Here is an 11254-nt window from a genome sequence, read left to right as displayed (position 1 = left end):
AAAGAACATCTGGGTGAAAAGTGAAAAAGTCAAATACTGTGGTGCTTCATTAATTGACACTGAGTAGTCAAAATTCAGAGAGGAATTTTTCTTTTTTAACTAACGATTTTATTTTAGCATCCATATAGGTAAGCATTTAATATAAAGCACTTTCTAAATCCTTTGTTTTCCCTAAAAGCAGTATAATTCCGTAGTATTTCAACTTAATGGTAGTGTTACAAACAATGGGTATTTTGTACAGAGTTGTTTTGGTTGCCTTTTTTTAAACTGTAATCTTGGAAGTACACTTCAGAGTAAAGTTGTGATTTGTTTTCTATAACCTGAGTAGTTTTGCAACCACTTTGGTTTCATCCTGTTAGCTTGTTAGTTCTTTGACAATAGCAGACAAACTTTGCATTTGGGTTTTCCCTGTTGGTTGTGAGTAGTTACTGAAAATGACCTGCTTTCTAATGCAAACATCTTGCAGACTGAAGCCAGACAATGGGAAGTCTGTTTGCAACCTGAGCAGGACTGGATGCAATCTTTCCCAGTGGGTATCTATCATTTCAGGTGCTGCTGAAGAAATCATTGTAGAATTTTCGTTTTTCAACTGTTTGTTAAAATCACATACCAAGTCAAATTTAATTAGTTATATTCATCCGGCAGATGGTACAGTATTCTATAATAAAGTATAAATTCCTTTACTTAATTGAGTAATGCATTTCATATGATCTCTTTTACAAATTTCAAAACTGATTCTCTTCAAACAGGTCTGCACATTATTTGGATGCAGGCCCAAACAGGTTAAAATTGATTTAATACTTTTCCCCCAAAGAACATTATGTAAATGAAAGCAAGTCTGCCCTTAGTGACTTATTTTAATGTCGTTTCTACATAAATTACATCTACATCTGGGAGAAAGAAGTTGAAGTAAACTTAAAATATGTGGGAACAAGTTTCTGAAACTTCGAATGCAGCATGTTACTAAGATGGATATAAATAAATTCAATTTGTTTCACACTGGGAGAACTTAATGTTGGTTATCAGTTTGTTGAAACCAAGTCTGATACCATTAAACAGATTTCTCATGGATATACAGGTTTTTCCTTTCAGGAGAGCCAACTAGCCTGAACATTAGTATCCTGGGTGAGGGGCTATTTCACTATATATTATTTGGATAGTCATCTGTAGGTCTCAGGCTTAATATCTGGACCACATGGGGTAAGATGGAATGTTGCACTCTTGTTAGGTCTTGGATTGCTGCTGCTTTTACCACTCGAGGCTCAAAAGGGATTTCATTTCTCCGTTAAATATTGTGCCGTTGCTTCATGTACCTCCCCACTTTTTTGCCTGGTGGAATTTGGAACAGACTGAATTTTCCCAGCAGATACCAACAACACATTAAAGGGTACAGCCTGATTCATACGAATGCTAGAATTGGAAGAGTGTGTATTGATCTTTAATTCCAGAGAGAAGTATTTTGCACATACCCTGGAATTGCTCTACTCGAATGCCTATGGTAGACATTAGAAGGTGATCCCGTGGTCTCTCAGTCTCCTGCATCAAAGTTCTTCAGTTCCAAAGTGAATCTTATTTGCCACCCTCTTCTAGCCCAACCCTTTTATTATGTTGATAGGGAATGCAAGGCCCAAAGACCTGTAGTGGGATCTTTTACCTCAAACGCACAGAGGCAGCAAGTAAAGAGGCTAAAACTGAAAATAAGTGTCACAACTCCTAGCCTGATCCTCCCCCCCGTATGACATTACCTCCAGTGTGAGAAAAGTCTAGGGGGTGTAAACAACAGGACACTCAATTTCCATGCCTTATAGATCGCCCAGGTCAGAGTTGAGGCTTAATAATGGTGGTTTTGATGATTATGATAATCATGATAATAATGATGATTAATGGAGATGTGCTTCTCTGATTAAAGGAAATGCTTTCTCCCGGCAGACCGTGGCCTTCTGGGATGCCTGCCAGCAATCCGTGGTCCTTAGCTCGTCACCTGGCAGTGTCTCCGATCTGTCCCTGCTTTTTTAGGTCCTGTTGATTTCAGCTTCTGGCTGCTCCTTCTGATTCTTCCTTTCTGTCTGAATTCACTCCCCTACACAGTACTCCAGTAATAGCACGAAGACCCATCCTGATTGAGGTGGGCCACACCTTAACTGAAGGAACCTCGTCAGAAGTCCTACTCAGAAAACAAAAAAGAAATATAAAGAACACACAGTGTGGATTCACACCCACACGAATGTTGAAGAGCATTCCTGGAGGGAAGCAGATGTGGCTGAAGCGACTGAGCTCCCGCCCACCACATGGGAGGTCCCTGGTTGGGTTCCTGGTGCCTCCAAAAGAAGACAGTGAGCTGGCTTGATGGGCAGGCATGGCAAGCTGATGCAGCAAGAGACACAAGAAGAAAAACATAACAAGAGACACAACAAAGCACGGAACAGAGGTGGCTCAAGCAATTAGGTGCCTTCCTCCCACATCAGAGGTCCTGGGTTCAGTTCCTGGTGCTTCCTAAAGAAATAAGGAAGACAAATAAACACAGCAAGTACAAACAATGGGCGGGGGGTAGGGGTAGGGGTAGAAATAAAGAAATATGTCTTAAAAAAAATGTTTCTGGGATCATATAGCTCCCAACCACCACAGTAGTTTCACAGAAGAATCTATTTAATCCTCAGCAGATTTATTACTTATTCTTTCTCTTTTCTCTTTCCTTCCCCCTATTCCCCCCACACCGGACACAATTGTACTTCAAGAGCTACCATATTTATTTGCTTGGAAATGGCAAATAGGGTACAGAGATTCCACTACCTTCACTACAGGCTAGGGTAGAAATGTTTAAAATTGTTCATGGAAGTCCAGGATTCAACTTAGCTATCTCTTCCTCCAGGCATCCATACCTGACAAAACAGACTGCCAGAACCTCCGGCGCTTTCTAATAGCTGTACTTGCAATTGTTATAGTACTGAAGATTGCCTTCTCACTTACGTGTTTTCCCTCTCTAGACTATAAACTCCTGTGGGGTAGGAATTGTGTATTGTATTACCCGTGCTTGACACAGAGTGGGCAAATATTTGTGAATGGATAAATGAATTAATGTTATTTGGGAGGGATGTTAGGAAAAAATAAGCAGGTCAATTCTCTAATCATTATGATCTGGAGATAATGAATATTTGGAAATTATTTGGACAAAGAAATGGAAATTACTTAATTTACATTGATTAAATTGAAGCTTTTTGATTAACTCTTTAACCTTTGAAACAAATGCTAATATTACAGATTCCCATTTGGATGAATTTAAGCAAAAAGAATCATTTTCTTCTTTTTTTTAAATGAAAAACCAAAGCACTTGATGATTCATATTTCTTGGAAAATATTTCTGTCGGCATTTTCATCTCTGAATAAATATTCATCTTCAAAATATGCTTTTAACAAAAAGGAAGACTGATGCATTCGTTTTATGATTCTTGATGAATAATCTCCAGAGAATGTTTAAAAACAATGATATCTATAGAGCTCAATCTGGGCAGACTTGTGTCATAAGGAAAGTATGTCTTTACTTCACAGACTCAGACCAGCTAATCTCAGTAGCAAGCAGAAGAAATGGCATGCCATGACTGAACAGATACGAGGAAGTGCTTCAGCGAACTTCCCTCCATGGCGAGCCGGTAATGGAAAGTTCACCTTTAGACCTTCATACTTTTGACAAGCCATTTATCTCCCTGTTACAATGCAAAAAGTCTTGTGCTGGGAAGGAAATATCTATTATATCTTTTCTAAGAAATAATGTTTTGATTGAGGGAGTGTGAAAAAGCATGCCAGAGAGTGGAAGAAGATATTTCCAATAGATTTATCTAATAAAGTCTCATATGTAGAATAAATATATACCCTAAAATCATTAATAAATAGGTAGACAACCCAATTGAAAAATAGACCAATGGCACAGGAACAGGTATGTTACAATTCAGGCTATTCTTGTCGTACTGAACAAATCTTAAAGGAAATCCTCAAAAGAATCAAACCTGTTTCCAATTACCTAAGTCCCACAAAAAACTCTGGAAATAATTAAGAAACACAAAAATATTCAGTGCTTAAGTTAAAATTCACAATATCTAACATTAAAAAAAAATTACAAGGCCTGCAAAGAACCAGAAAAACATGATCCATAATGTGAAGAAAAATCAGTAAGAGAAACAGACCCAGCAATTACTCAGATGACAGGATTGGTTTTTTTAAAAATATTAAAGCAGTTATTCTAACTACATTCCATATGTTTAAGAAGATAGAAGAAAACATGAGCATTTTAAGGAGACATGGAAGATTAAAAAATGACTACTATTGTCATGATTCTCCAGAAAAATGGAACCAACAGAACAAAAGGATATATATAAAGAGATTTATTATAAGTAATTGGTTCATGTGGTCATGGGGGCTGGGCAAGTCCAAACTCTGTAGGACAGTTTGCAAGCTTGAAGGTCCAATAAAGATGGGACTGAAATCCTTAGTTCACATTCTCAGGGGCAACTGGATGACTGGAAATCCATCAAGAACCAATGCTGAAGTTGAGTTTGAATTCCATTTTTTTTTTTTTCCTAACCTCATAAAATACTCCTTTCTGGCTTTTAAGACCTCCAAGGGACATTGCTGAGGTTAATCTCCTTTGCTGATATTAGATGCATTGAACTGATCATGTAATAGATGCAAATCCCATCTCAAAATACCCTCACCTTAACAAGCAGGCCAGTGCTTGATGAGATAACCGGATATTCTATCCTAGTAAAGTTGACACATGAAATAAACGATCATAGTGACCAAAGGTGAAATTCTAGAGACAAAAAAATCAAAATTTCAGAGGAGGAAAATACAACTGATGGGATTAATGGCAGATTAGATGCTGGGGAACAATTAATGAACTTGAAAACATAGAAATAAACTATGCAAAATTAAACACAGGAGAAAAAGATGGAGCAAAAAAAGAATAGAGCATCAGGGAATAGTGGGAAAACTTTAAGCAGCTTAACATACATATCACTGGAATCCCTAAAAGACAGGAAAGAGAGGGAAGCCAGAAAAAAATATTTAGAGAAATAATGGCTAATTTTTCCAATTACATGATAATAAGTCCATAGCTCCAAGAGGTGCAACAGAGCCCAACACAAGAAATAAGGAGAAATCTACACCAAGCTGCATCATAATCAAATGTCTTAAAATCAGTGACAAAGAGGAAATCTTAAAATTAGCTAAAAGGAAAAAAATAACATTATGTGCAGGGAAACAAAGGTATCAGTGATTGCCATGAGGTGGGGTGGGGGAGTAAGGGGCAGAATGGGGTAATTACAGAGGAAATGAGAAACCTTTCGGGGGTCATGGATATGTTCATTACCTTGATTATGGTGATGGTTGCACAGGTATACACATATGTCAAAAGTAATCAAATTGTACACTTTAAATAGGAGTAGTTTATTATATGCCAATTATACCTCAACAAGCTGTTAATAACTTCACAATGAGATACTACTGCAAAGTGGGTAAAATTAAGAAGCAGACAGTACCAGGTATTAGCAAAAGTGAAAATTTCTCACACTGCTCTGAGAACATAACTTAGAAACCATTGTGGAAAAGTGTTTGACATTGTGTCCTTTCTCTGAACAGGTGCATATACAATGCATCAACAATTACACTCCCAAGCATATAGTCAGGAGAAATGTGTACATATGTTTACCAAATTTCATGTACAAGTAGCACTATAACTAATAGTCTACCCTGGAAACATCTTAATGCCCAAGAAGAATAGAATCCATAAATAATCTATGGTATGTCCTTGCTATAGAAAGTTATACAGAAATGAGAAAGCAGAACTACTGCTGGACATGATCACCTGAATGATTCTGAGACACCACGTTCAGTGGTAACGAAAGAGCACATGCATGATTCCACCTATCTGGAGTTCAAACTAAGCAATGCTTATGTGCGTTAGAAGTCATGATGGTGGTGTGCTTTGTGGGAGGAAGCGACTGGGAGGGGAACTGAGGGACAGTTGGGGTCCTGGCAATGGAATATTTCTCACTCTGGGTGGATGCCCGTAGCATAGGTGTGTTTTGTTCATTTTATAGACATTCCTCAATTGTACACTTTGTATGCTTTTCTGTATATATGAAATACTTCAATATAATTTCAAAAAGCCTAGTTTTGAGTGAAAAAAGTAAGAAACAGAATATGATACACACACATAACTGTTTATGTGAATTAAAATACATGCGTGCAAAATAACAATTTACATTTCATAAACAGCATAAAAACAAAAGAATACACATTAAACATATTAGAATTTTGCCTATGGCGTGGAGAGGAAAGAGAGTGGGGAATGACAGTAAAAGAGGATAAAAGAGAGAGAGAAAAGGGGAGAGAAAAGGACAGAAGTGGAGATGGAGGGAAAGAGGGAGGGAGAGGGAATTAATTATGGCTAATCTCCTTATGTGATATAATTACTTAATTTATGAAGTGTACTGTTGGGTTTGAAGTAGTATGTGCCAGACTTTCTTAAACTTTTAGGCCCAAATCTAACCTTATCTAAATTCCTATGCTTGTTACAATGACAGATACAGGCTATTATATATCCAGCCATAACCTACAGTGTAGAATGGGAGAGAGTGGTAACTACAATGTAAACTATAATCCGTGCTATGTGGCAATGCTCCAAAATGTGTTTATCGATTGCCATGAATGTATAATACCAATGAAAGAAGTTGTTAATGTGGGTAAATATGGGGATTCCCTATGCCCCACTGGAACATTTATGCAAGTGAAGTATCTTTTAAAAAAGAAAAAAGTGAAAAAAAGAAACAAAAATAAAAAAACAAAACAAAACAAAAAAGTCATTGAAAAAAAATCTCTATGCTTGCTACACTTTTCTCATCCAAATTTTTAACTAACTTCCTCCCCCAAAACAACAAAAAAGTCAACATTAGTTAATTATTTGATGGTAAGATTATAAAATAGGCATAGTGTAAAACATCTTTAAAGAAATGCTGTGAATCTTTAAACAATGATGGCAGTTTTCCAAGCATCCCCATACATTAAATTATATCATTTGTCCCTGTATTAGTCAGCCAAAAGGGGTGCTGATGCAAAGTACCAGTAATCTGTTGGCTTTTTTATAAAGGGAATTTATTTGGGGTAGAAATGTACAGTCACAAGACCATAAAGCATAAGTTCCTTCCTTCACCAAAGTCTGTTGCCATGTGTTGGAGCAAGATGGCTCCTGGCTCAGCCTTCCTCTTCCTCTTAAGGCTTCAAGGTCCCAGCTTCTTCCCATCTCAGCTGTAGGCTGGCCTAGGGTTCGTCTCTCTCCCTGGGGCTCATCCAGGCCCAGCTGCTCCATTCTCTCCACAAGGCCAGCTGTATTTACAGTATGATAAATGGCTCAACTCTCCCCGCTGGGGCTCCAGGGTCAAAGCTCAGCTCTCTCCTCTTCCATGTTGTTTTCTGTGTGAGTGTCCACCCACCAAGGGAGTGGGGATTTAACATTCTACTGATGTGGCCAAATCAAAGCCCTAATCTTAATTTAATCAAGTAAAAGTGAAACCTCTGAATTTAATACAATCAAAGGGCATCACACCCAGAGGAACAGATCAGTTTATAAACATAATCAATATTTTTTTTGGAATTCATCAATAATATCAAACTGCCACAGTCCTCAAAAGTCATACTTTTCTACTTTCAATTTTTATGAAACACTGGAGCTACCACAATTCTCTAAGCTTAGTATTTCATTTAGCAGCTAACCTACTAATAATGGAGGAATTTCTAAAGAAAGTTCTAAATTCCTGAAGAAAGTTTAACTGTGAGCCACTTAAAGTATGTAAAATTCACACTGAGAAAAAGAGTTCATGAATCTTAAATCTAGATGAAAATTTTCTAATAAAGAGAATGAAAATATATATAACAACCTACATTTCTAGTATATTCTTAAATATTCAGACCTGGAGAGTCCGGGTGTAATTTCAACTCCTCAAATGTCTCCTTTTCCTACACATACAGTTTTGAAAACTATTATGAATTACTACTAAAGTAGGGAGCAGGAAGCTAGAGTTATATATTGATGGAAATTTTTGCTGTGTGGAAATTCGCCTGTGATTTTTTTCTTATGAGCATCATATTACATATTATAAAAACCCCTAAAAGAATAAACTATCATATCAAAGTCTGAAACAATCAAGAGCAGTTCTTTCTATTCTAGCAGAATCAGATCACTTATTACAATATCATTAATCCTTTAAGGAAAGACAAGAAGTCACATTAAAGAAAGATGTTTGCACAGAACTCTACAGGAAATTTAACTCTCCAGTAAAAGGTTTTTATAAGGAAGCCACATTTTATTAAATCACTGCAGTGTTCACTACCAGGTAATACATATTCAATATTATAAAAACAGTTTAAATTTGGATACTAATACATTCCAGTTCTGAAAACGTAGATGTCTCTGACTTTGAATCTCATCTGTCTATATATATATATATCTGTCCACCACCTGGCCCAGCTATAGATGTCAAATTGGCAATAGTTCAAATTTGTTAAAAATGAAAGTTTCCCTGTGATGAAGTAAGTAACTTTGTTACTATTCTTCTTTATAATTGATAATGAAAAATTAAACTTCTGGTAAAATTTTCTTTAAAAATGATTGCTTTACTCCCACACACAACTCTTATTAATTCTGCTTGAGACATTTCAAGATTTTTATATCAGCTTCAAATCCCAGCAGTTACAGAAGCGTAAGCATAAAGACCTATGTTTTATGTAGTCTAGCAACCACAATTATTCTATTTGGCTTCCTACGTTATATATCTCCAAATCCTTGATATGCACATTGAAAATGTCACCAAGTTCTCTGAAAGTAATCATGCCTTCACATTTGAACCAGACAAATCTTGTTTATTGGCCTGAATCACACATAATTCAGGAAATTCCAAACTCCAGAAAGTTCCTTAAATTCATACTAAGTGTCTAGGAAAATAAGACAAAAACACAAACACACCCTTGAAGAAATACCTTTCTCTTGTGTGAGAAATGTTTTCTGGTAAACTAGGAAGAATCCTTTAAAGCAAACACGATTTCCCACCTATTGCAAAATTATTGGCCTTCTATTAGGATGTTCTTTTTTGGAAGTATGATAACATTTTTAAGAATTAGGACCTTGCCAGGAAGAGAAGCAGAAATAAGAAAGTGCAATAGTGAAGAAAAATCAAAGCACTTTGATACTCTTCTGTGAAGATGGTATGAGAAAGGAAGATGGAACAACAAATGTAGGTTCTAACTACCATTACCCTTCTCCACCACTGCTCACTCTTAGATCTGGGCATGACAGCAAAGCAAAGAGATGGCATTCATCCTATCTTATTCTAATGTGATTAGGCTAGTTTGCTTTTAAGCTATTATGTAAAGTTGAGTGCTAATTTATTCCCTAGCTAAGGAACCTAATTTACATTATGATTATTTGTTATGCTCTAAAGATAGCTAATTGTTCTCACCTTTTCCATCCCTTAACTCAGCATTTTAACACCTTTTCTAGAATCTGCATAGATGATTTTGTCATTTAAAAATACTCCTCTAGGAAGCTTTCTGTTCAATTTACAAGTTAAAGTGCATTTAGCATGCGTTACTATTAGAATTTATAAAATTGTTTTTTTCTGTATTCAAATACCATAAATTTTATTAACATTTATTGACATTGAATGTAGACCATGGTAGACAATGGTACATGCCCTCCTTCCATTCCAGAGGCTTGTAGAAGATACATACACTTACTCCACACACACACACTTGAAAAAATTAATCATGATGGTAAACAATTACTTTCAAGAATCAATTTCAATTCTCTGAAATTCTGAATTACCTACTTAACACTCTTCCTTTGCCAACCAGTAATTAGGAAAAAGAAGAATGTATATACAGCACGTCATACTTTCTATTTTTGACATTCATGTATAAATATGGCCAAACTCATTAATTTAAATGAAAGGGAAATTTCCATGCCATTGTTTGTTTTCAAAAGAACTCAAAATCTCCACTTAAATACAAAAGACCTTGATAATGTAAAATGGAATTTCATCCATTATTACCTACTTAGGATTATCAATGTACTTTTTGTTTTCTTTCACTTACATAAAGCCAGGTTTTAGGGGAAAATAATTCTCCATAGTATTTGTTTTGAGCGAATGCTTAGTTTGTGTTCCTGAGATTTAATAGGGGAAGTGTTCGTACATTTGGATGCATTATAGTGTAATGGTAAAGCATGAGCTCTGAAGTCAAAACGCCAGCATTTGAATGTTGATTCTAATACCAGCCAGACAATTTGGGGCAAAATATTTAACATCTCTGGGCTTTAGCTTCTTTCTCTATAAAATGGAAAAATAATATCTAGATTAAGACTTTATGGGAGGATTAAATGAATTCATTTGTGTAAAGCACATAGAAAAGGGCTCAGTATATAACTTCTCAGTAAATGTTAGTTATTATACTTCATATATTATTTTTATTAAATATAATATTCCTATATAGGTATACTGACAGTTGCAAACAGTATTTGAAGAGTAAAGTGTCTTTAGTTGGGAAAATCTCTCAATGAGTGAGGGATAGAATGTAAGCTTAGTGTGGACAAAATATCAGACACACACATCCCTCAAAAAGAAGGGAAAGAAATAGTTAAACGAATCTGAAGAAGCAATGAACATTTGCTTGCTTAGGCAGCACACTTACTAAAACTGGAATGAAATGAAGAAGATTTGCATGGCCCTTGCACAAGGATGATGTGCAAATTTGTGAAATGTTCCATATTTTTCTTGATGATGCCTTGTTTTAGACATTTTCTTGGCTTCAAACTGTAAATTAATAAATTCCCATTATTTAAGCCAAAGAAGAGGAGGAGGAGGACAGAAATCAGGGGAATGGAGTGAGAGAAAAGTGAGAAAGAAGAGAGAAAAACTGCAAAAAGATAAGGTGGGGGAGTTGAGTAGCATGGAAATGGGACTGCTGCTAAAGATGGCAGAAATAGCAGAGAAAGAGGGATATTTAATGTCTGTTAATATGTTATTAGAAACCACTTGCAAACACAGGTAGCACTTTTCTCTGATACAAGGCCCTATATAACAGGAATGCTGCCTAGCTTTGTGCTTATTCCCAAAGAGAGACACAACCAGAAAACAATAGCAATACTTCAATTCTGTAGCACTTCACAGTTTTCAAGCTGCTTTCTCTAGCACATTTGGCCATTTCTTGA

General features: G+C 36.1%; 1 non-coding gene across 1 annotated transcript; it reads left to right on the top strand.

The window, feature by feature from the left end:
* Nucleotides 1-10713: 10713 nt before the first annotated feature.
* On the top strand, nt 10714-10816 carry LOC111765338 (U6 spliceosomal RNA). Its single transcript, XR_002797713.1, has one exon. It is a non-coding gene; the product is annotated as a U6 spliceosomal RNA (small nuclear RNA).
* Nucleotides 10817-11254: the final 438 nt, after the last annotated feature.

The sequence above is a fragment of the Dasypus novemcinctus genome, chromosome 12 (genome assembly GCF_030445035.2).
Source record: "Dasypus novemcinctus isolate mDasNov1 chromosome 12, mDasNov1.1.hap2, whole genome shotgun sequence".
In the NCBI taxonomy this organism is placed as follows: Eukaryota; Metazoa; Chordata; class Mammalia; order Cingulata; family Dasypodidae; genus Dasypus; species Dasypus novemcinctus.
The sequence above is the reverse complement of the archived record's forward strand: the minus strand, read 5'-3'. Positions and strand labels throughout refer to the sequence as shown.